General features: G+C 37.0%; 1 long non-coding RNA gene across 1 annotated transcript in view; it reads right to left on the bottom strand.

Moving 5' to 3' along the window:
- LOC122426541 overlaps positions 1-20,699 on the bottom strand; it is a 28,917-nt gene extending 8,218 nt beyond the window's left edge. Inside the window, exon 1 of the long non-coding RNA XR_006265187.1 lies at positions 20,584-20,699. This is a non-coding gene — a long non-coding RNA (uncharacterized LOC122426541). The remainder of the gene's footprint in view (positions 1-20,583) is intronic.
- Positions 20,700-27,593: the final 6,894 nt, after the last annotated feature.

Raw genomic sequence — 27,593 nt, 5'->3', positions numbered from 1 at the left:
TTTTCCATAGTCATATATGGATATAAGAATTTGACTATAAAGAAAGCTGAGCACTGAAGAATTGATGCTTTTGAGCTGTGGTGTGGGAGAAGATTTTTGAGAGTCCCTTGGACTGCAAGTAGTTCCAACCAGTCCATTCTAAAGAAAATCATTCCTGAATATTTACTGGAAGGACTGATGCTGAAGCTGAAACTCCAGTGCTTTGGCCACCTGATGTGAAGAACTGACTCATTTGAAAGGACCTTGATGCTGGGAAAGATTGAAGGTGGGAAGAGAAGGGGACGACACAGGATGAGATGGTTGGATGGCATCACCGACTCAATGGACATGGGTTTGGGTGGACTCCGGGAGTTGGTGATGGACAGGAAGGCCTGGTGTGCTGCAGTTCATGGGGTCACAAAGAGTTGGACATGACTGAGCTACTGAACTGAACTGAGATGAAGACTGGTAGAAAACCATAAAAAACAAAAAACAAAACAAACAAAGCAGTAGTTTTCAACCTGTACCTCCTATAAGACTAGATTTTTATTGGAAGTTTCCGTTTTCAAATTAAATATATGCAACACTTTAGGTCCCATTACCCTCCCATTAGTTCTTTTTAAGTTCTTACATATTGCACCCTCTGGCAATAATTGGCCCTGCAGTCTATCGTGGATGCTTTTAGAGTAAGGATCCTGTCTGAATACAATACTTTTGAAATATACTTGATACAAAGCCGGCAGAGATCTTTTTTTCTTTTATTAGCAGTGTGACCTTGGACAAGTCAGCAACCACTCTGGAAATAGTTTTTCTTACCTGAAAATAAGAGAACTGAGCTAGTAAACTAACTTCCAATTTTTGTTCTAGGAAATGGAAGAAGAGAAGAGGGAATAAAATAAGCAGATATCTGGTTTTCTTCTCACTAGGACAGATCCTATTTGATTGTTTTGCATAATGACTGTTGGATAATGAAAGAATCACAAAATTAATGCAAGTTAAGAAATCTCTGGGCTAGAGGATCATCAGGGCTCTTTCTAGTATTAACTGTTTTTGAGCATCCTCCTGATCTGTAAATTACACGAGAAATAAAGAAAAATAAACACAGTCTGGGTAGTAAGAATATGGAAGAATTTTCATTTCTTTTTGTTTTTTCTCTATATTTTCAACAGTGGGCATACATAATTATTCAAAAATTAGTACTCTTTAAAAAGTAGCTACAATGACCATATACACTGTAACAGTCAAGAAAAACTTGATTTTAAAGAAATTTTACTGATATTTATAAGTTATATACTGAATAAACATAGGGGAGAGAAAGAGACAGACAGGCAGAAAAGCACACAGTTATGGGTTGATATTTTCAAAGCATAGAATTTAAAAATCATCTTATACAGATTAGAACATGAGTTATGACTTATTTTATATAACCAAAGTCAGTCCCAAATTATATAAGCTTCATGTGCTTTCCATTCTTAGAAATTATATTATTAGGTGTAGTTTATATTCATTGAATACATACTTTAAAAAATAAGATTTTTAACATCAATTCATTTTTTAATGGTTGGTCTTTAGAAAATTGAATAAAAGAAAAATTACCACTAGTATTAATTAGTAAATGAGAAATATTACATACGGTTTAAAAAAACCTGTATAGCGTAAAGCCAAGAAAATTCTTTCTCTAGTCTAGTTTTCTAACTTTTCAAAAAACAATATAATATACTCAAACTCAAACTAATATTTTAAAATTGCCTCTAATAAGCCATTTTCTCAAATCATTCTGGCTTTTAAAGTAATCACTATTCAAGCTCTGAAGAGCAGGAGAGCCAAAAACCATTGTTGTAGTTTTTGCTGCTTTTAAAACCAGTTTGTTTTCCTGGAACCATTCTGCCAAAGTCTTTTTGCAGTTCAGTAGTTAAGTGAGAAACAGATTTGCCATTAAAATGCACAGTCGTGCCATCTGCATAAAGATGTATAGAGCGGTAATGACATATCCATGTTAAATCATTAATAAAAAGAGAAAAGAGGAGCGGGCCCATGACTGACACTGTTGCTTAATAACTGGAAGGAGAAGGAGTGGAAGAGACAGCCCCGTGAACAGGAACAGATTGATGTCTGTCAGAGCCATTTCTTATCTTCTGACAGCGTTTGGGCCAGAGCCCACGCTCCCTACCTTCTGTAGTTAAAGCCCGTGGTTCACTAGGCCAGAGCAGTTTGAGGAATTAATAAAAACTATCACTTAATTCAGAATTCCCCTCAAGACATGGATTCATTAATATTAGGTTGTCATAGAGTGACATATGAAGGGTTGGCAAATTGCTTAAAGGCTTTTCATATGTGGAACTCATGTGTGTTTCCCTCAGCAGCATCTTTAAGCGTTCTAAATACTTATTATCAGAATTAACCACCACACTGATGGGCTTTATTGCATGATTTCTTATGTTATTTTATGCTGGGGAAATAGAGCCTCTGAGAATATTAAAGTGAGTCATGAATTAAATAATTGGTATAGAATATAAATTTCAAATTTAGGAAATATCTTTGAAAAGGAAAAATTGGGCAGATAAATGAATTTTACTTTTGGGTAAAAAAGTTATACCATTTGATCTTCATTTTTCTGGTGGTAAAGTCAGTGAACAATATATATTATGATATAACACGTGAAGTGTTACAGGATAAATTGTAGATAAAATGCCTCTGGCCCTTAGGAATTAACAATTTAAAGGGAAATCTTAACCCATAAGAAAGATGGATAATCCAAGTATCAAAAATATATAAAGGAGTTCAAAACAAATTCTGGCTGGTCACAATGTATATACATCTACAGGATGCCCCATGGGATCTATAGGAGTCCTGAACTGATGGGAGTGAAAAGATTTAAGTGGCATTAGTCTGGAAAGATTTTTAAAAAGACATAAATTGGGGGGAATACTGACTATTTTGATAGTCTAAATTCACCTTCTACTATAGGTATTAGTCATAGATTGTAAAGTTCATGGTTGTATAGTTCAACATTCAATGAGACCTGAAAATATCTGCTATCTTTTCTTGCCTATATCTGCTATCAATTCCTCTGTGATATAAATATGTGCTATAGGATGATCATATGTTTGCGGGTCAAGGGCTCTAAGTGCTGTCTCCCTCGGACCCTAACTTGTTGAGTGATAGTAAGCAAGTCAGTCTCCTTCTTCCTCAGGTTGTCCTACCATAAATTTAGATCCCTTTTAGCCCTTGCATTCTAGAATTCTACTGTGTTAATAATGATCTTACAGTTGGGGGGGATAATGCGTACATTAAAACCCTTCCCTGGCCATTCTAAGAGCTTTATAAATGCCTGTTAGAGGGCTCCGTACAAGTGCAAGGCACATGTATTAATAAAAAGGAAATCATCAAGCTTCCCTTCCCCAGCTGTTTACTGAGAGATCCCAGTCATATGGCAGGAACTGTGTTTGGCATGGTGACACGGAGACCCAGTTCCTGTATTTGTGGAGCTTCTTGTGCAGTGGGAGACATTAAATACTTGAGGGAGGAAACAAGTCCATAACTGCTAGTTATGTTCACTGATTTGGAAAAAAGTATCCGTTTCTAGGGGACTTCCTAGGTGGTGCTAGCGGTAAAGAATCTGCCTACCAATACAGGAGATGCGAGAGACATGGGTTCAATCCCTGGGTTGGGATGGTCCCCTGGAGGAGGGCACGGCAACCCACTCCAGTATTCTTGCCTGGAGAATCTCATGGACAGAGGAGACTGGAGGTAGGCGGTCCATAGGCTCACAAAAAATCAGACATAAATGAAGCGACTTAGCACGCACGCATAAGGTTCAAGGAGAAATTTACCTCAAGCTGGTTAAATTCTAGCTGGAATTTACCGGGGGAGAATCCATGTGGGGTTATCTTTGAGGTATAATTGACACATAACATTATATTAGTTTCAGCTATGCAACATAATGACTCATTTTTTGTATATATTGAGAAATGATCACTACCAGATCACATGGCGATTCTATTTTTATTTTTTGGGGGAACTGCCATACTGTTTTCCGTAGTGTGTTAGTCGCTCAGTAGTGTCCAACTCTTTACGACCCCATGGACAGCAGCCCACCAGGCTCCTCTGTTCATGGGATTCTCCAGACAAGAGTACTGAAGTGGGTTGACATGCCCTTCTTCGGGGAGCTTCCTGACCCAGGGATTGAACCCAGGTCTCCCTCATTGCAGGTGGATTCTTTACCCTTTGAGCCACCTGGGAAGCCCCATTTTCTATAGTGGTTGTACCAATTTACATTCCCACCAACAGTACACAAGCATTCCCTTTTCTTTATATCCTTGCCAGTACTGTTATTTGTCTTTTTGATAATAGCCATTCTGACAGGCAGTGTCTTCCCTGGCGGCTCAGATGGTAAAGAGTCTGCCTGCAGTGTGAGAGACCCAGGTTTGATCCCTGGGTTGGAAAGATCCCCTGGAGAAGGAAATGGCAACCCACTCCAGTATTCTTGCCTGGAAAACCCCAAGAATGGCAGAGCCTGGCAGGCTATAGACCACTGGGTCACAAAGGGTTGGACACAATTGAGCAAACTTGTCCAGTCTGACAGGTGTGGGTGATATCTCACTGTGGTTTTGATTTGCATTTCCCAGATGATTAGTGATGTTGAGTATCTTTTCCTATACCTGTTGGCAGTGTGTATTTATTTCTTCTTTAGAAAAATGTTTATTCAGATTCTCTATTTTTTAAAATATTACAAAAAAAATTAAATAAAATATTACAGTCTTTATTTTATTTTTAATTGGAGGATAATTACTTTGCAGTATTGTGATGGTGTCTGCCATACATCAACATGAATAAGCCACTCTGCCTATTTTTTAATTGGAGTATTTGGTTTGTTGCTATTGAGTTGTAGGAGTCCTTTGACCTGAGACTTGCATAGGTATAATATGTGTATGTATTAAGCAGGAGATAATTGGGTGCTAGGATTCAGGGTGGAGAGTGCCAAAGTGTGTAAAACAAAGGAAGCAGTAAGTGCAAAAGCCCCAGACATATTGAAGAAGTTAAAAGAAGGTTACTGTCACTCCCCAAGGGAAAGAGAAGCAGTAGAAGAGCGTTAGGCAGGGGCCACATTATGCAAGGGTTTGCAGGCTAGAATATAAATACCATTGTGATTAGTGGCTGAGAAATACTTCTCAAAAAATTCCTAGGAATTCATGGAACACTTTCCACATCTGTGATAAGAAGAAATAATGGACACTATCTTGGATGCTGTATTGACTTCATTTCTCTCTGCATAGCCTCTCTAATGAAGGAGCAGCTTGCTCACCAGCAAACAGAATGCTTGGAGAGTTTTCTGAATATTACAAACAGAGTAAGAAATAATAGTAACAGATGAGAGTCTGAGGCTCAGTCATGTTTACCTGAAGTTGCCATTTTCATAAAAAAAAAAACATGCACATCAACAAAACACAGTGATCAGAACAATTCTAAAGTGCAGAATTGCCTTTCCCTTATTGTTTTATTTGGCTAAAGGACAGACCGAAAATACATTCCCTGAACGACCTGTACGTTGCACATTCTGAAAGATGTTGGATCCTTGCTACTCAAAGTGAGTTCTGCAGACCAGTGGCATATTGAAGAGTATGTTAGAAATGCAGAATCTTAGCTCCCAAACCTGACCCACTGAATCTGAAACTGTATTTAAATCAAGATATTCAAGAGAATTTTGGTATACATTGAAGTTGAAGAAGTGCTGCTTTAGGTACTGGGAATAAATGAATTCAAAATAATGTATAAATTAGAGCATTGAGAGGATTTTTAAAAATAGCTTCCTTGTAATTAATTATCATTTTAATGTAAAATATCCTTAAGACTTTCATAAATTCAATTTTAATTATTGTTATGGAAAATGTTTCACTAGGAAACAATTACTCTAGGCACAGTGCCAACAGTTTCAAGGTTTAAAATTTACTCAAAACACAGCAAAATATTTTGAGTGTATACATATTTCCTTGTAGGGTAGAAATAGCCATGCTAAATATCAAATATTGAAATATCAATACTGAAATTGTTCACAGTGGTTAAGGGCAAGCAACTGTTCAATGGTGTGTTCTTTTACTAAAATGATTGTTAAGTAATTGTTCAGCCTTTAAGACCCTTATAGTGAAAATTTAGAACTATTTATGGAATTCATGCTTGAAGTTTCCAAGAGTATTTGGACTTATTTGGAGCTAAAGTTTATATAATAAAAACACATTCTTAACAATTTATTTAACTAAATTTGGAGCTCAAAGCTTTCAATGGATGTATGAATCATAGGAGCCTTGCCAGATGTTTTGGAGTGTGGAATTCAAAACGCATTAGCAGCATGGCACGTCATGAAGTTTGATGCAAAACATTTCTTCTCTCTTTCCAAAAAGCTTTGTTTGGTTTCTATTGTAAGGCATGAACTATGGTGACAGTTCATAGCTCTAGGGAGACATCTAAAATCCTTAAGTAGTATCTACCCAGACAGTGGAAATATGAGGCAATTATCTACACAATCAATGTCATAAAAAAGCTTGCCCACCTGGCCATATCCAGAAAACCAAGTTCAAAATGTGTTTCTACCTGTTAATTTTATTTCACTTTTTTTATGCCTAATATTCGGTAGACAACCTCTTGTTCCTTCCTCCATTTTCACCCGCTCACATCAATGGATGACCTTCTCTATTATTTACAAAGAAAAACACAATTAACTAGAAAAATCTTGTGAAAAGTCCCATAGTTTTACCAACACAGTGGTCAGAATCTCTATTTCTCTGGATACTGCTATACCACTTATATCTTCTTCGGCTTATCCTTTGCCTTTGAATCTTTTCTCTCAGCTTTTAAATTTGTCCCAGTATTCAAGATTGAGGGCAAGAAGAGAAGGGGTGGCAGAGGATGAGATGTTGGACGGCATCACAGACTCAATGAACATTAGTTTGAGCAAACTCAGGGAGATGGTGAAGGACAGGGAAGCCTGGTGTGTTGCAGTTCACAGGGTCACAAAGAGTCGAACACAACTTAGCAATTGAACAACAGCAACAGTATTTAATAGCATCAAATTTGATATGAAATAGTGGGCTTTTAATAAAAGTTAAGATGAAGGCTTTATTCTCAAGCATTTTAAAAACAAATACAACACATTCAAGTATCTTCTTTTGACACTGTGATCCCCTGAAGATGTCATTTGTTTTTCCCACTTCTTTTAGAATTAGATTTCTTGAAAGAGAAATGAACACACTTCAACTCCTTTAAAACATGAATTCTCATAAAAAACGATGATTTATATATATTAAATTGCTTTTGTCAGTACAAGGCATGCCTAAGTAGCAATGTGGAAAAGTAATCTGTAACGATAACCTGGCATTTATTGAGAGTTGCTGTCTTCTAAGTTGGAGAAGGCAATGGCAACCCACTCCAGTACTCTTGCCTGGAAAAATCCCATGGACAGAGGAGCCTGGTAGGCTGCGGTCCATGGGGTCGCTAACAGTCAGACACAATTGAGCTACTTCCCTTTCACTTTTCACTTTCATGCATTGGAGAAGGAAATGGCAACCCACTCCAGTGTTCTTGCCTGGAAAATCCCAGGGACTGGGGAGCCTGGTGGGCTGCCGTCTATGGGGTCACACAGAGTCAGTCACGACTGAAGTGACTTAGCAGCAGCAGCATCTTTTAAGTATTGTGTTAACTGCTTTAAGTAAGTACTTTTACTTAATTCACACAATAATCCTATGAGGTGTTCTCATCATTACCTTTATTTCTTGACACAGAAATGGAGGGAGATAACTTGCTCAAAGTCACACAACAAGTAAGGGGTGGATTTAAGATGTGAATGTCAATAGACATAATTTTAGAGTCCAAGTTCTTACCCAGGTCCTACCTTCTGAATGGCCCTGTGAAATGGTAAGTTCAGAACATCACTTGTATCTAGTATTTCCAACAGTATTACCCTTAGATCAGAGGAAGAAGAGCCCTCACCTGGATTCCACACCCAGCTCTATTGTAAATCTTCCCCACAGGGTACGGTATCTGCTTTGCAAAGGGGGCATACCACCCACAGGACAGGTCCTCCCCTCTAAGGATAACTGGAATACCTGAATCTGGAATTGCCTTCCCAATAGCCTTTGTGCCACTTCTAAGCCTTACACAGGCATCTTTGCCGGATCTGTTCTCTCAAGCAAGACCATGGTGTCAGAATCTATACTTCTAGCTATGCCTGGGTGCTGCCAAGGGATGTCCACAAAGGGATGCCTCCGCCCTACCACAGTCTAGCACAGAAATCCAAGGAATGTAGAGTCTAAAATCTGGCCTCCAGGTAACAAACAGAATGGAAAAATTTTCCAAGTAGGGCAGAGAACATTTTAGTTTACAACTGCTTAAGCTTGACTGAAAACCCTTAAATATTTAGACATATGGTATACGAGCCCTGACTCTCTGTTTGTCCCAGGTCCTGCAGTTGTTAGGAGTGAGCCTGGATGTAGAGTTCTTTTATTTTTCTTTTTTTGCCTTTTAAAACTACAAGAGACTGAATGCCACAAAGGTTGGTTTTTGTTTTTGTTTTGTTTTGTTTTTTCATATCTATCACAATATTATGCATCTTAGAACAGTACTTTCTAGATTTTAGTATGTACAAGAATCACTTGGAGCAATGACTATCCAAATTTAATGTGAATAGGAATCACCAGTTTTTTAAATTGCAGGTACTGAGTCAGCAGGCTGCAGGTGGGGCCTGAGAGTCTGAATTTCTAACAAGCTCCCAGGTGATGCTGACCTCGGTCTTTGGACCCCATTTGGAGAATTGAGGACCTACAGTACTTATTTAAAATGCAAATTCTTGGGCATAACCTTCAGGAATTCTGATTAAGGTGATCTAGAGGGGAACTTTTGCCCTCATAATGAGGCTTCTCTGACTCTAGGGGAAGGTTCTGGGATAAAAATCAATTATCTAGAAAGCTAGTAGAAAAGTGAACAATTTGCAAGTGCAAAGGTAAAATGGACATAGGATATTATAAAACAAAACGAAACAAAATTAGAGTAGCCCACCCAGACAAGGGGATGAGGAATGGGGATGTAGGAGCGTAAGGAAAGTCTACCTCTCTGTCCTTAAGGAGTCCTCCTCATCATCATTTTACCCCATACCATGGGTCTTGAGACAAGCAGTATTCTCTTAAATGACAGAAATAATAATGAATGAAGGTGAGAGAGTTATTTCACAGCATTAGTGATCTCAATTGAACTGTCTGGCATTTATTATTTACAGTATTTCTCACATTAATTTTTGGCACATTAGTATGATAGTAGATTGCATACCATGAGCAGGAAAGGTTTTTGAATATAATTTATTTCATGAAAGCTAAAAAGTTCACACTGATTTATAAGTGTACAATGGAATAAGATTCAATGAGCCTTGATGAGACAAAGCTGAAATAATTCAGAATCAGGAGCCTGAAATATTATAGGCAGTTTGTTCATCTCTGAAATCTCATACTGTTATTTAAATTCCTCTAAGTTCATTAATCCCATTTAATAGCAGCTGATGCAAATCCACTTGGACTTTGGGGAGGAAAAAAATAATGAGCCATAATGCCCTTGTGCCACAGAAAATAATATAATTATTTTTACTTTGCAAGAGGTCACAAATGAAGAGTTTGAGATTTTGAGCTGCCATAACTACAAATTTAGCAAAAAAGTAGGCATTTAATGATAGAGTTCACTTTGGTGGTTTAGGTTTTATTTTGAATGTTTGTTTTGTCTTAAAAACACTAATGCTGAAATGTTGTCTCAAATCTTTATTTTCAAATTACTTATTATATTACCATAAATTATAGGGTGCAGTAAAGGCCAGATTTAAAAGAAAGCACACTTTACTGTCTCATTTTCCTATAAATAACATGACACTTTATGAAATAAGAATTATTATAAAAGTTTCCCTCTTTTTTTTCTCCTATAACTCCAGTTGCAAGCAGGGAGCTAATGGCCTTGCTCCAAGTAGCTCAGTGGACTATTCCAAATATAGGAGCATAATGGGTAGAGGTTACCTGTAGGAAGTCTGAGAAAAATGGTAATCTATAATTTCACCACAATTATAATGTTTCCCTTAAATAAGAGTTAAGTCCATGGGGTGAGTGCTAACAAATACCTTTTAAAGATGCTCTTATTACTTCCATTGTTTTGAAGTTGTGCACTTTCCACGTATGCCATTAGAAGCAGTAAAAGACCTGAACTTTGACCCATGGGGTTTGGAGATGATGGTTAACAATCAAGTAGAGGTCTCAGCCCATCAGCCCATCCTCAAGGGTGGAGTACATCGTTATCTAGAGGGCCAGGCCAGGCCACATTTACAGGAAACAAAACCAGTGGAGTTAAGAGACTCTGTCAGGATTAACCAGGCCTTCATCTAAGACCCTCAGAAGAGGAAATAATGTTTGGCTTCATTGGGATGACTCAGAGAAAATCTTTGTTTTTTTTCCTCAGTAAAGAGATAATAGATAAAAATTTCAAATTTAGTGGGTTTATGTGCAAATTCTATTTTGTCTGTTTTATACCCTGCCTTTGAGAAAGTAAAGTTTACAAGTAAAACTCTCTCTTGGGTAAAGAACCCAGCAGGTCATACGGACAGCTGTGTTGGAATCTCCTGGATGAAAATGGTACAGGTCCGCAGAATCAAAGAAGAACACGTGAGCTGCACATTTAAAACAAATGATGGGTAGTGAGTAGATGAGCATCTCTGTAATTAAACCTGTAATTTCAAAGGATGAGAGACACTGTTATGTCAGCAGGCTTCAGGATCTCTGTCTATCAAATATCTTGGGGACAAAAGCAGGGTTTGTCTGGGGGGAAATATTCGTGGGATCAGTGAAGAGAGGAAAGAGTGAAACGCAGACAACTCTCCCAGGTGGGTTTATTGGTTTATTTCAGGAGAGTCCTTCTGTCCCCACTGTCACACACTGTACTATTATGGATTGTGATTAGGGATGGGATCATACATTTTGCCAAGTTTAAAACCCACACAAAATTGTAGGGTTAGAGTCTGGAACAAAACTCCAACTTCTTGGTGTGGAGTTTTTCTACTTATGGTAAAATGTGGCTTCCGGGAGGGTGAGTTAAGATGCCTCAAAGGGAAAAAATTCTTCCAAAGGAACATTTTGATAATTCAAGTGTAAATAAATATAAATCCAAAACACATTTTTAATTAAAGGGAAATTGCTTAGAAAAACACATTTATATCCACTCCCCTTCCACACATACTCACTCACAATCCCCTCCAAATAAAGTTCAAAAGGGGTAGCCTTGGAGAGGGAGGGCTTATAAACCCACACTGGATTGCCAGGTTCAGATAGTATCTCTGGGAGTCAGGCTTTTTGAATACACATAAGACTTATTATTAAAGTAATACAAAAATGCATTGTTCCAAATCACAATATGCCATTTGTGCTTAGTCACTCAGTTGTGTCCGAATCTTTGTGACCCCATGGACTATAGCCCGCCAGGATCTTCTGTCCATGGGGATTCTCTAGGCAAGAATACTGGAGTAGGTTGCCATGCCCTCCTCCAGGGGATATCTCCAACCCAAGGATCGAACCCAGGTCACCCACATTGCAGGCAGATTCTTTATCATCTGAGCCGCTAGAGAAGCCCAAGAATACTGGAGTGGGTAACCTATCCCTTCTCCAGGGGATCTTCCCAACCCAGGCTCTCCTACATTGCAGGCAGATTCCTTACCAGCTGAGCTACCAGGGAAGCCCTCCAAATCACAATAAATCACATTAAATAAAATAAACGCAACTGGTTATGAAACTTACGTTGTTATTTCCCCACATTAAACATACCTAAATTTTTGTACTTTTATCTCAAGAACCTGATCTTTTCACAACCAAGTTATTCACTTCCCAAGAAGTCCCTATACTTTGAAAGCCACAATTCCTTTGCACTTCACCTGCTTCTGTTACCATTCTATCATACAAAGGCACTTGAATTACTGGATATAAAATATGAAGATTTAGTTTTAGCTTTGTTCTTTCTTTTAAGCTTTCTATCCTTCTGGTGGCTTTTGCGGTATCTTGTAATTACGCTTCATAATATGCTTTCAGGCCCATCTTCTCCATATATAGATATATAAAAATATATATAATAAGCAACCATTCAGAAGGAAAGAAGATAGGAACAATGAGGAAGGGAAATTTTGAAAAGAAGTATTCAGTTACCCTCAAACATTTATACTGTTTATAGTCTAGTACGTTTTTCTTTAAACCCGCCTTCAAAAGGAAACCTAAAGACACTGATACATAACTTCTTAGAGAGCTCTCACTAGCTACCTACAAGGACAAGCAGAATTTAGTATTTGTTTCACCATTTAAACAAGAAAGGCCAAAGGAATTTTCGCTTGTGGAAACAAAGTAATTAAAAGAGCACATAGAAATTAGCCTTGAATTTTTATTCTACTGTGTTTTCTTATAATGTCCTTCTACCCCCTTATAGAAATCTGTCTCCTGCACTAAACTGAGCTTGATTTTCTCACATAACCTGGAACTTACAAGACATGCTCAATAAATGTATTTGAGAAATAATTTTGAATATGTTTTGTGTGTGTGCACGCATGTTCTTCTTCTAGGCCCAGCAGAGACAAGAGAAATCGATCCTTTGAAATGCTCCAAAGTATCTAGGGCTGTTGTCAGCAAAAATATCACAGAGTTAAATCTACACTGAAGTCAATCAGGTGTCTGTTTACACAGAATATAACCAAAAATCGACTCAAATATTTTGGTATCTAAATTGAAAAACTTATAATCACATTTACCGTGTGATTCATGATCATTTTCTTAGTATTATTAAGAATATTGTCTGTTTAAGACAAGATAGGCTTGTGGTCTGATTTTGGTTTTAATTACTAATAGTACTTACCAATAATAATAATGAGTTTGTAAAATGCATTTAGAAAGTCTTTTAAATGGAACAAATACTTTTTTGTTCCAGTTTGAAGCCATATGTAGTCCAAAGGCAAAAATCAATAAATTGGTTTGATTCATTCATCTAGACTTTGAATGTATTATTTTTATTTATATTTAAATCCTAAGAAACTCAGTAAAAGTACATTTTTAGGGTCTCAAAACAGTTTTACTTTTCATTGAGAGAAACAATTTAGAAATCATAAGGTTATATAAGAAATCAGAGCTAAATCTTTATTTTTAATTTTAAATTTCAGTCTAACCTTTGTTTGTAATGGGGTTGGGAAGATTTTTATTATCTTAAATAAATATTTGGCATTTGATATCAATATACAGAGAAAATTCTAAACTTCTACTTTTAAAGGAAAAAAGGTATTTAGGTTTTTTTTTCTTTTCTTTTTTTGGCCATTTAGTGCTTACCATCACACTAATTGGGATATAATTTAGCAAGAACAATGAAGACTTATGATTCCTTTTTTCTTTAACTGAATTTTTCCTTTTAGAGTTAATGATTAAACACATTGAGTAGCATAATAGGGGGAAAATGAGATTTCCCAGGCAATGAATGGCTTCCTGATAGGTTACAAATTTATTATGAACAGATAAGCTACTGTATTTTCAACTGGACAATCAAAATATCATTTTACTTCAAAGGAAAGAAGCAATAATTGAATGACTTAACTCACTCATATTTATGGCTATTTCCCCATTACAGAATACAGTCGGACATAGTCATATGCTATGAAATAAACCCATTTCTTTCTGCATGAACTTACTACATGAAGAGACATATTGTACAGCAGAAAGAAAGAGAAGCATATAAGAATCAGGTCAATAGCAATAAACCATTCTTGCTAAGTATTCAGTTGTCCTCTCAACAATTAAGACTATCTTAGATGATCTTTTCTTGGAATCATCTTCTTTGCCCATATCATTTATATATCCACATCTTTGTATTTAAAGGCATTTGAGGACTTCCCTAGTGGCTCATTGGTAAAGAATCTGCCTGTCACTGATCCCTGATCCGAGAAGACCCCACAGAGCAACTAAGGCAGTGTGATACAACTACTGAGCCTGTGTTCTGGAGCCTGGGAAATGCATCGACTGAGTCTGCACCGCAACTGCTGAAGCCTTCGCACCCTAGAGCCTGTGCTTCGTGGCAAGAGAGGCCACCGCCATGAGGAGCCCGGGCACAACTAGAGAGTAGGCCCTGCTCTCCGCAACTAGAGAAAGCCTGCACATCAAGGAAGACCCAGCACAGCCAAAAATAATAAATAAAATTATATTTTAAATAAACAAATAAGGCATTTGATTTTTCTTTAAAGAGACTGAGGAATATGAGATTATACATACATAAACACCAATGCTAAAGATGTGAATAACAACCCTAGGTTAGACAAAAAAAAAGTAAAATGCTGTTTGGAAATTAAGGACTTGAGAAAACAATGAGATGGCAGACAAATTTGTGAATCTGTGCTTGCAAATGTTTGGGAGGGCACATGGTAATGATCAAACTTCATAATTCTGCTGTTGAAAGGGTCTTTGTCTCAATTGCGTGTAGCAACCCTCAAGCCAAGAGCCATGAAGACATTCAGATGCTAGTGGAGACACTGAGGTTAAATTTTTCCATTAGGCACAGACATATCTAAAACCAGGCTTTGATTAGCCTCATTGTTATCATTATTTAACATTGATAAAATGCCAATGATGTACTTCATGATGAATAAAACATCAACTGGTCTTGATGAGTCCTACTTGTTTTTCTGTAAAGGGCAAATCCAGATCTCTACCACTGGGATAAGAACCAAGTTGATATTACCCTTCAACATTTGAATATAATACATGAGGCCTTTGTTTGGAATTCTCCTTAAAGCTATGGTTAAATGATCCAAATCACACTCCTGCCAAATAGTATGGTGTGTATTGCAGGTGCCCTAATTTTCTTAGGCTTGTTCTCAGTTTATATATGTAAGAACTATGTCTCAAGGAGTCTTACATTTGGGAAACAGGCTGCTATTAATCCAGAGGGATAGAATATTCAAATTGATATACAAAAGGCAGGTCTAGAAGAGCTTTATAGTGACAGTCTGCTCCTTCGAGTGATGTTTATTGAGATTATACTGTTAGTGACAAACAAGACATTATTACTGACCTCAAAAATTCGTGATCTAGTTGTGGGGGCAAACTTCTGTCTCCTGCATTGGCAGGCAGATCCTTTACAACTAGCGCCCCCTGGGAAGCACATCCAAAGATACAAATATGTAAAGGAAAACAGCACTGCAGTTTCGAGGGATAGGAAATTGCACACCTGAGTACCCCTAACAGCTGAAGTGCAACTTAAGGAGAGGGAATTCTCTCCCGAGGAAGATTGAGCTGAATCTTAAAAGTCTAATGGAAATTAGCCTGTCTAAAAGCTGCGGATAGGGTGTTCAAATAGGGGGATAAGGTAATAGACAAATGATAGAAGCTAGGGAGAGCTGAGCATGGGGGCAACTTGCCAATACAAGCTGGTATGTGGGGCATGCAGGGGAGGGGTCTGAGAGGAGGCCAGCGCGATGCAGGCAATTCCAGAGGACTTCGGAAGAGGCGTTGGGTTATACACTGATGCCACTGGTGACCTTTTGAAAATTTGCAAGTGGGTGTCAGGAATCAGTGTTACTTTAAAAAAAAAAAGTGAAAAACTCTTGTTTTTTTTTTTTTTTTTTTTTAAATTACCGTATAGTAAATTTTTGAAAACAAAAGACTGGAATGATTGGAAAGGAATGACTGGTGTTTTAGCTTATTTTGAGATATCATCACAGTTCATCTCTTCAGTTTTAAAATACCTGAAAGTACTAATACCATCATGCCTTATTGGAATGCATCCTCATTCAGTCACTGGGCTTATAAAAGGCACAAGAATCATGATAGTTCCAGATAACCAAAACAAAGCAGGTAGGAATTCCGTGGTGGCCCAGTGTGGACGACGCTGTGCTGTCACTTCTGAGGTCCAGCGTTCAGTCAGACTGGGGAGCTAAGATCCCACAAGCTGAAGCACAGCCAAAAAAAAAAAAAAAAAAAGGCAAAAAGGCAGGTAATGTGTTCCTCCACAGGCTATTTGGCAAGTTGCTTTGTTCTCATTTCATCACAAAGATCATTGTCACAGTTTCTTTATTGGGATTTATTTGTTAAGTCTTTTTTTTTTTATGTAACCATAAATCATCATTTTCAGGGTCCCTTTTCAACAGCTTTATTATGACCAGCAGCTATTAGTAGTAATATTCATTTTTATCACATGAAAAGTGACAAACATATATGTATATTATTGCATTAAATCCTCCAATAATCCTAATGAGGTTGATGCCATCATCACATCATATCCTCATTTTATATATGAAGAAACTGGGACTTAAAGGAATTATGCGATCTGCTCCCTGGCAACACCAGGACCTGGCATGGCCAGGATAGGACCCAAAGCGGTTTCACACGAAAGCCTCTGTCCTTGGTAATTTCTATATCCTGCCTGCTTGAACTAGTTTTCACTAGTATGTTTTAACTTTAACTCTTGTTTCTAAAATATTTCTCTTCAATAGATGATATACTCTCCTTCAAACAAAAATATTTCAGCAACGTTAACAGCATGTGTAAAATGGACTGTCTATAGTTTTTTGTTTTTTTTTCTATTTGTGTCAATTGACCTTGTAAAAGTCTCCATTTTGTTGCAACTTTGGTTTTATTTGTGTTTTAAATCAAGATCTTTCTTCCTGTGGAGTCCACACAGGCCACTCTTGGGACATCCTTACGTTTCAGCAGAAGCTAAAAATGGAAAATTCAGGGTCCTTAACTGGACTCTGGCTTTATAATTGTCTCTGTGGTCCTCTCACCACATTCCCAGATGTGCAAGAGAGACAGAGGGGGTAGCAAGGGAAGTGAAATGTTAAAATAAGTCTAAGCAAACAGTTTGCCCAACAGATGTTAACCCAATTCATAATTTAAAAGTTCCTATTTTTATGCACAACTTTGACAATGGACATTTTACTTCTCCTCTAAACACTGCCTGCGAATTAGGTTCAGAAAGCTAAAGTCATCATCATTTCCATCAAAACTTTTCCCTAGTCATAACTCCAAGAAACAAATGGAATATGTTTTCTTTTTATTTGAGGCATATAAATATTATGAATCCTTGTTAGTACTTAAACAATTTATTTAAATAGGCCATCTTAGTTAATATGATTACCTGGACTAGATTTAATCAACACTAAATTACTTATTATAAGTCCCACTGGAAAAGCAATACATTCACATAATTTTAAACAGAATAATTGAAATCAAGGATGACTAGCACTTCTTTTTCCCAAGTCACTCTTCATAGTAACCTCTGCCCTTAGATGGAATTTAGGAAGCATTGGAGAAAACATGGTGAATTTATTACAGTAACCTTGTATTATCCCTCTGTTGAGGTATATTAACCAGTCATTCACAGCTGTTACAAATAGGAGAGGAAAAGGATACTTGCATAAACTTTATATTGAACAAATTATTTTTCTGACAGAATCAAGTTTAAAAACATGAAATTTTCTAATCTTGACTCTTTTACTCAAACAAGAAGAAAGCTGCACCCCCCTAAGTCTCCCTATGACTCGAGTCCCCAAATCACCCTTGCACCACAGTCAAGCAAATAGGACCAGTTCATGGGTGCAGGAAGATAAAGCCAACACAAGGGCTGGTAAGAATGTTGGTGGTAAAAGTCAAATGTATATTGGAGGAGCAAAGTTAATTACAAGCCTAGCCCATGTGCTATAAACGAGCAGTAAATAGAGAACAAAGGTATGCAGGAAAGAACAACAACAACAAAAAGCTGAGAAAATCTAAAAAGACCAACTGAATTTTAGGTGAAAACTCAGTATAACAGGAGAGAACAGTCTTTCGAAGAGAGAAATTTCTTTTCTGATCCTCCATTAGCACATGTTGACTTCTGTATTTGTTTCCTCTTTTGTGGCATCTTAGTCATTTTTCAAAGATCAAAATTATATCCTTAGACACTCATGGGCTTTCTACTTAACAGTGGGCTGATGCCAGAGATCTACAGAGAGAAGTGAGTATCCCAGTTATAATTATAGGTGGATATATCATAAGAAGCACATGATGAAGATGATTATTTAAGACATTTCATGAAATTATAGGATGAGACCTAAACATGACCTTAGAGATAAAATCCTGAGTTAAATTTCGACAAATGAAAGGCAACAACAGTATCTAAGGATTAGATATTTTAATGAACTACCGTAGATTACATATTTCAGTTCTGAATTCTCTGTTGTCCTTTCAACTATGTGATATACCTAGGTACTTCAGAGATACTGAGAGTGTTTGAGGACTTAAAAAATTGGGACAACATGCATGTTTCTCAGAATCACACTTAAAAGTTCAACCACTTTAAAATGTTTCTTTCAGTCATATCAAATTTATATATATTTTTAAATTATTTTCCCCTGGGAAATTGTCTCTTCTCTCCCAATGAAGATAACTGTGCTTTGCAATAATTAGTATATCATTCATTTTTAAATCTTGATTTCCAACAAGTCTGTGAGTTTGAATGTAATTTTTCCCCCTCCCATTTTGAACTTTTGGTGAGAAACTATAACTACAAAGATATATACAAGGTAGTTGAGAAATTTCCAAAAAGCTATAAGTAAGCTATTTATTAGAGTGATACAAATAGGGGTTTTACTAAAAATTATTTTATAACACAAAAATTTTACAGAGGTAAATATTTTAACATTGACTGCAATATTATGGGCTTAAATAGCTGTGGAAATAAAAACAAGCAAATAAACAATTTTGTTGTATATACTATGCATCAGTTATTGTTAAATTTTCATTACATAATGTAATATATAATATAATATAAAAATATTTATAGTATACATAATATAATATATTATATTATATAATAAATATAATATAAATTAATGTATACTATAAGCATATATTGAAACTAATTAGAATAAGAAATAGTGTAAACTTTTTTCTTTTTCTGACAGATTTTAAGTTTTAAGACTATGTCTCATCATGATGACTTTTAATCTTATATTAAAATATAGACTGTGAAAACCTGGTGATTTTTTTAAAAGTCTCAATAGATTGTGTTTTAACTTTGTGGCATTTTGCTAGCGATACCAATAGAGAGAAAGATAATATATAATCTCAGATGAAAAGATTTTTCATACCAAGCCTAGATGCCTCCTTGCTGGGGTCCTGAGCTAAGGAAAAAATATTAAATCCTAACTTCAGTCTCCTTTGTACTGGGGAATCCAGGGCAAACTTTTATCCCCCCAAAGAGTGACATATGCCAGAGTGCAAAAACAAACAAACCAAAAGATTCAGTAGAAGGAGTAAACATGCCATTTTCCTATTAACTCCTAGGGCTCTCTCACTGAGCAGAAGAGGAGAAAGGGGAGCTCAGTGCAAGGAAGGGGCACACACATTCAACAAATAAGCCACATGAGTAGAGACTTTGCTACTAATTACAATTAAACTGAAAAATAAAGTTTCCTTTTGACTGGAGGATCATGTGTCTGCAGGACAAAGGCTGGCTGGAATGATGATCCTTTTCATATTGTTATTAACCTAGTGACACAGACATTTTTAGGCAATGAGGTCTATGTTCACAATGAAAGTAAATAATTATAAAATTTACTTTGAAAGTTCTACTTTCTGCATCTGGATTTATGAGAGAAATGCGAGTTAAGAACAGAGGCGTGAGGGAGAGAGCAAAGGAAATAATAAGTTTAAGATCAGCAGACATATCGTGACTGCAAGACCTGACAAGAAACAATATAACAGAGAATTAGGTTAACATCTAATATCTCTTTGTAGTAAATAAGTTCAATTCTTTACAAATTAGATTTTTAACTGAATATCTGAATTTCTATTTTAACTGAATATCTGAATTTCTAAAGGATGCACTTTCTGATATCTAGGGTCTAAGAACAATTCACAGGTAAGTGGTCAAAGAGAAACTAAAATGACTGCGTGTGTATATGTAGGAATATACATACACGCATTTTCATATATATGCATATAGAGATGTCTTTAGCTTCTACACAATATTGATTTCTAAGAATTATTCAGGTAGTACATGAAAAGGTATTGTTGATTCAGCAGATGGCAGTCTTCCCATTGAGCCATTAAAAACCATTTTTGAAATAGCATTTTCAGAGAAGGGAAAACTATTTTTGAAGTTAAAATACAGCTTTCTGACACGAATTATTCAAGATTACATTCAATTTAAAAATTCAGTGTCTTTCTGTTGATGTTAAACAATTTAAATGAATTATTCCTAATATCAAATCAGTAAAACACGCTGGAGCTATTCCTCTAATTGTAGGAACAGGAATGACAAGGAAGATGGGATCTTTCCCTCCTCCACTCTCGTATATCTGAGTACTCAGATGCCAGGGAAGAAAGGAAACTGATTAATTTAGGCCTCTGGACACTGAACCCCAAGTATCATCCCTTCTTTGACTTTATATCCTCCCACTAAACAAAGGAACCACAAACAAAAGCAAAACCTTTCCTTACACGTTGGGATGCCCTCCCAGCATTTTGGAGATGAATAAGATGGAAAACTTTGGTAGACTCTCTGGAGGTGACTCCTTGTTTTGCCACTTACCTTGCAATCCTGGGAAAGCTACTTAAACTCTCCAACAAGGCTGTACTCCCTTTGTAAAAGCAGGGATAATAAAACCAGCATTACAGGATGGCCATGAGGATAAAAGGTAACCTTACACTAGACATGCGATAGAAGTCTATTTCCTTTTCTTTATGTTCTCCCTCTTCCTAAAAATGATCTTGAGGAGATACATATTTATATATTCAAATACATGGATTTTTAATTAAAGTGAATTAAAACTAATTTTATTCTGATAATTCTAAACTTCCTCTCGTGAAAACTGGCACTACTGTTTAAGGAATGTGGGCTCAAGAATCCAAAATGAGGGATCTCATCACTATTTTAAATTAGATTTTTTTTTACATATTTTATTGCATATTCACAGTATACTGATCATTAACTATCTTTTGTACTATGTAGGAGTTTGTGCATAAGAGTTTGTCTTCTCCACAAATGGCATTTCACTTCTACTATAAGCAAGTTATTTCATATTTAGTGTTTGAAAACAAAAAGTAAAATTAGATCTATTCAGCATGGACAGTAAGCAATACTTAGAAAACTATTATAAGGAGAAAATTCTAAATGTATATATATATTCACTTACTGTCTTGCCCATCCAAGTATAGTGCAAGGACCTATTGTTTGTACTCTAGCAAATAATAGTTATTACAAAGCAAGAGGATCCCATCACTCTTAGATCTATTAATATTTCACTGGTTGGTATTATTAATTCAATACAAATTGACTTCTGAATATTGCATAGAATAAAAAATCCTTGACATTTAATAGTCCATTTTTTCCTAACAAACTTTAAAAAAATTAAAAAAGAATTAGTTGCCCAATGAAACATCACAGACTATTTCATTTCATCTGTTTCTTCAGTTGCCTGCCCTTGCTGTCTCAATTTAGGGACGCACACAAGCTTTACTGGCATAACTTCCTGAGAAAGTTGATGTTCTCCTGAGTTCTACTCTGGTACCCATGAAATAGAAGACACTGATTTATACATCCAAAAAAACAATTTTTCCTCTGTCTAAACAATTTGCATAGTTAATGAAAAGGCAGATCAAACTCTGCTTCTCTGAGAGTAAAGCATTTATGATGGCCAATCTTATTTTGAAGGGATGGGAAAGAGAAGTGTCTTTTCATGCAGATGCTACTGTAGCAGACAGCTCTGGTCAGGGGGCTCTCAGACATGGGCCTTTTACTCAGAAGTGTAAGCACAGTTTCCCCCACTATTAGGACCTCCACCAACCCCGTATTGTTTGTCAAAAAGCTAACTGCTTTAGGGAATCTTCCCAAGATTTTTTGTTTGGGAGTTTTGTTTTATTTTGTCAAGGTAAAGTAGATAAAAGTCATTGTCACCAATACATTTCTGTGATTTCATTCCTTAAATGCTTTTCATGTCACTTCTCTTATTACGTCAGCACCACTGCTTTCAGAGCAAAATAGAACATCTTTTTAAAAAGCCATAAAAAAGTGGGACTAGGGGAACCCCAAATGCAGATCTGAGAGAACAATATTTTTCCATGTGTTTTCCAAAAGTAGCAGGGGAGGGTAGCAGGACCATCTCAACAAAGGAATAGTTATTATATGACATAAATAAAGCTTGCTGGAGGAGGTGCTTCCCATGTTGCTGGTATCCCTTTAATTCACTGTAGACTGTTTCTTATCAAAATAGATATAATTCAAATGCATGCTGTTAGTTAACAATATTCAAGTCACTGTGAAGAATTTTGAGTTTCTTGAATTTAGGGATATCATCTCATTTTTCTCTGAATTCTCCACCTTGAGCAGAATGACCCACACACTGCAGACTTTCCTAAAAGTAGCTGCTGTTTGCAAGTATGAATAAATGAATGAATGAATGATTTCTCTGATAAATTTATCAGGATTAAAAGAAACTCAGAGCAGAGATTGCTGATGTAAAGAATCAAATCCTGGTATGTAGCTGTATTGTGAATTGCTCAACAATCTTACAAACACCTTGCTATCCCCAGTTATGACAGGGAATAATTTTTATCCACTTATTTCTAAGAATCATGTAATTTGGAGTAACCAACTTGTATAAACCTTATCTCTGTGTAAAGGCTAGGCAGCACCCATTAAAGCGACCCTATCACAGCTCTTAAACCATTCAAACACTGGCATTGCCTTTCCAGCATTTAGGTCTATTGGCAAATACAGCCAAAATTCCAGTGTTTTTGCCGAAAGTTGGGAAAGTATATGATTATAGGCTAGTCTTAGTCTCCAGATAATAAGGAGAGTTTGACTGATGATATGCTGATATATACCATTTCTAAGCTCAAAAGCAGCTTCACTCACCTGGTTGCTAATTAGGGTCAAGGCTTTCTGTTTCATAAGCTGAATTTCTCACTGTGGCTATTATGATTGATAACAGGATGTGACAAACTCATATGTTTAAACAAACACAGGAACTAAGAAACACACCTAAGTAAGCACAGGGAGATCACTCCACAAAGGCACCCGGGAAGCTCCTACTGGTATAAAATGGATTTGTGATCGCTGGTATGATTATTTCACTTCTCTGTCTAACATAGTGGTGTGCACTTTTAATCTCCCTTCATCTGGTGCGGAATTTGCTACTACAAAATGCCTAAATTTTTAATCCATTAAGTCAATATAGTATTTTTTTAGTTTGGTTTACAAAATATATACACACATTTTTCTCAGGCACAAACTAGTCTCAATAAAATTTCTACCTTCATTTCTGTGGCTACAGATCACAGGTAATTCATAACAGAAATCTGACTCTATGCTGGTTCTTTTTGCAAATAGTACACTGAGAGGACTTCACTCAGCTAGTTTGAAAGCAGGTTCTCCCTACCAACCTTATCATTAGGAATATACTATAAACCTAATTAAGTGCTCATTGGCTATTAAAATGTTAATGATAAATAACTCACATTCTGATAAAAATATTAATTAAATAAACCTTTCCTTAAAATCTTGCCTCAATCTTTTCATCATCTGATAAATAACTATTCACTCTAAAGATAGCTATTAAATAAAACTAGTCAAGTAACACTAAGAACTAAGGATCCTTGATTATTAGGAAACACAGAAATCTTTACAAACACAAAAAAAAAGTTGCAAAGAAGAGCATCAGAAGAATCTCCTATTGTCCATGATTCATGACTGATCTTAGCAATAAACACACTATATACTGAAAAGGAGACGCAAGTAATCAGCAATCTAAGTCAAGTTCTGTCTTGTTTATTTTCAGTTTTAAAATATCTTCAAAATAACTGACTTGAACTTCAGATTCATTGCTCTCCTGACTCTATTAAAAATACCTTTTCATATCACTTCCTTATTTGCTTCGTCACCTTTTTATGAAAAAGTTGAAGATTAAAATTTTATATACTTTTATTACCAAGTTTCCAATATATTGGCATCTTATAAAACCTATCACTGGTGCCCTACCCACGGCTTTTTTCTAGTTCCAGATCAGCTCAGCTACTGTTACAGAGGCAAGACCAGCTAGGTTGGACTGTGCTACCATCACAGATTCTTTCTCATGCTGAATTTGGATGGTGTTTATGGCATATACCAACTTAGTGCTGTGATCTTGAGGGTTTTATAGGCCACAGACCTCTTGCCCCATTCTCATGAATCCCTCATGAAATTATCTCATACTCGTTTCCATTGGAAGGCAAAATTTATTATAACACTTTATAGGTGTTGACTTTTCCCAATTGCTACACCCTTCGATACTTTTCCCCTCAGGATTCTTACCTATTTTATAAAATAAAAAAGTTTGCTACTTCAATAAAGGTGTAAATAGTTTGTGGATTGGACTTTTTTATGAGGTTATTTAAAGTCTGAGCTAAATCAAGTAATCTGGCTCCCAGCACTTTCAGGAGAATGGAGCCAAGTAATATACCACTTGCTGGCAGCACTCATTTATCTTTATGAAATTTTCTTTCCATTTCTTTCTTACCCTATTCACTTTAATTCACCAGGGTATATCATATTTTCCTTATTTTGAAGAATATTTGTTAGTAAGATAACTGTTTTGTGTCCAATTGGAAACAAGTAAAATTATATATTATTATACGGTCCTATCCAAAGAGATACAAATATTTCAAACATACAGTAGTAAGTAAATAAAAGTCATTGATAACATTGGAAACCTCCAAAACAAACATGAGTTTCCCAAAGGCAGGAAGTTATGCACCTTATTTTATTTTCAGCTCCTAGCTCAGAACTTCACTGGGAGGAGTCATCAATAAATGTAATTTGTTGAATGAGTATTCTCCCACTCTATATCAGAAGAGTCTATCATAGTTTTCTCCCAACCGAGTCCTGAGTAATATTGTATCCTCCTCAGACACAGATTTGGGATTAGAGAATTATCACTGTAGTTAAGTGGTTCTCTCACATCATATTGGCAAGTTTCTAATCTTTGTACTGACTGGAAATATAATCTGACTTAGGACTTCCTTGGATTGTGCTTGTTTTTGCTTTTATAGAGAACACAGGTAATAGTGTTAGGAGTTGGAATTCTGGCTCAGCCTCTTACAGGATGTGTGTTAGTCATTCAGTCATTTCTGACCCTTTGACTCCACAGACTGTAGCCCACCAGGCTCCTCTGTCCATGGGCTTCTCCAGGCAAGAATACTGGAGTGGGTTGTGATGACCTCCTCCAGGGCTTACTGGGTGGGTGAAGCACAATTTAGTTATTTTTGGGTGCTACATCAGTAGCACCACTGAAGGACCAGGCCGAGGTGGTCGTGCCAAGGGAAGGGGCAATATTTGGGAGGATAACAGTAATGCCCAGGAAAGAGAAATTGGTGAGTCACCTACAAACCCTGTCGGCATTGATAAGGCGCCTTCATATAGCTTCCCTGGGGCCAGACTCCTTAGCACTGTACACTAAGGCTTTGGTCATCAACTTGGGCTGCAGATAAAAAATAGCTGGGGAGCTTTTAAGAAATATTCATTCCTGTGGCCTCACTGTAGCACAATTAGCTCTGAATATCCCCAGTGTGGGTATTATTTTTCAAATTCCCCATGATTCTTAGGTGTCATGAGCACCTCAGGATGTCAGAGCAGAAACAGAGAAAAGGCGCTGGGTCCATTTCAGATAAGCCTTCTTTGCGACACCTGTGAGATGATCCCCCCACCCCCCTGCCCACAACTGGGAATGCTGCTGCGGTGCATCCTGGGAAAGAGAAGGTGGCAAAAGTGCTACAAACTCTGCAACAGCAAGCTACCAACATCTGAAGCCTTTGTTTTTAAGACACACATTCTCAGATGGGTTGTAAGTGTCACAGTGTCAAACTTTAACTCATGCCAATCTATGGAAAGTTGAGAAAATGTACATTCTCTTTTAAATGTGGGAGTAACCGGTGAACCCCTGACCCTGCATTTCTGGGTTGAAAAAGAATGCTCCTCTCCAGTTTAATACTTAAAATTTCTAAAAATACAAATACAGTCTCTTAGATTAAGTAAAAAGCCTTGGTAAAAGGCTGTATCCTGTATTGCTTGATGCCTCCGCGAAATGTTTTTCAACTGTCCTCCCATTGGCTGGCAGTGCTCAGATCTTTGGTGAGCTCCTGACTCATTCTTTTACTTCTGACCATCCCCTCATCACTGAGACATTTCCCATCAGCTCCCCATCCTCCCAAACCAGGCCCCATGTACAGATCTTAAGTCGCCCTGTCTCTCCTCTGGCTCTACTGACTTATGGTCCTCTCCACTGGTCACTACCTAGCTTGTCTAACCTGACTGCTCCTCCCTCTTCCTAACAAGATCTTCCCTGTGTTGGCATGGCATTCCCCCTTCCAGAATTCCACGGTCCTTTCCTCTCTGGGTTCTGAACACACTACCAGTACCATAAGACCATAGTGGAGAGAAAGCAAATCAGAACAAATATTCTACTAGTTTCTCTCTTCTTTTACAAACTCATTTAGTGCTTTCTTATTTGCCCTATATCACCCCTAAATAGAACAGTAATAGATTTTTTATTCTGTGCTAGAGAATAGGAATTTTCATTTGAGTTGCAAAAAGATGAGGTAAAGAACTTAAAAAATTCACCCTACATCAACGTGGTTTCAAAGCTTTTGTCTTGCTATGTGATATCTTAAATGTCAAAAGTTAGGTAGCTTTTCTTTATTTTGCATTGTCTCAAACAAATCTATTTTCCTCTCTTCCTCCAAACTTCTTAGGCAAATGGAGGACTTGGGCCAGTAAGGGAGAAAGAATGTACTTGGTTGGGGAAGAAGGAAAAGAAAAAATATATTAGTAAATCCCAAAGGGTCATTCTGTTGCAAAAGTAGCTATCCTGAAAAAGCATTCAGTTCAGTTCAGTCATTCAGTCATGTCCAACTTTTTGCGACTGCATGGATTGCGGCCTGCCAGGCTTCCCTGTCCATCACCAACTCCTGAAGCTTGCTCAAACTCATGTCCATTGTGTTGGATTGTAGCATGCTGGGTCTCCTGTCCATCACCAACTCCTGGAGACTGGTCAAACTCATGTTCATCGAGTCGATGATACCATCCAACCATCTCATCCTCTGTCGTTTCCTTCTCCTCCCGCCTTCAATGTTTACCAGCATCAGGGTCTTTTCGAATGAGTCTGTCCTTTGCATCAGGTGGCTAAAGTATTCGAGCTTCAGCTTCAGCATAGTCCTTCCAATGAATATTCAGGACTGATTTCCTTTAGGATTGACTGGTTTGATCTTGCAGTCCAAGGGACTCTCAAGTGTCTTCTCCAACACCACAGTTCAAAAGCATCAGTTCTTTGGTGCTCAGCCTTCTTTATGGGCCAACTCTCACATCCATACATAACTACTGGAAAAACCATAGCTTTGATTAGATGGATCTTTGTTGGCAAAGTAATGTCTCTGCTTTTTAATATGCTGTCTATGTTGGTCACAGCTTTTCTTCCAAGGAGCAAGTGTCTTTTAATTTCATGGCTGCAGCCACCATCTCCAGTGATTTTGGAGCCCAAGAAAATCAAGTCTCTCACTGTTTCCATTGTT

The sequence above is a fragment of the Cervus canadensis genome, chromosome 24 (genome assembly GCF_019320065.1).
Source record: "Cervus canadensis isolate Bull #8, Minnesota chromosome 24, ASM1932006v1, whole genome shotgun sequence".
Taxonomy (NCBI): domain Eukaryota; kingdom Metazoa; phylum Chordata; class Mammalia; order Artiodactyla; family Cervidae; genus Cervus; species Cervus canadensis.
This window is presented reverse-complemented; position numbering and strand designations above follow the sequence as displayed.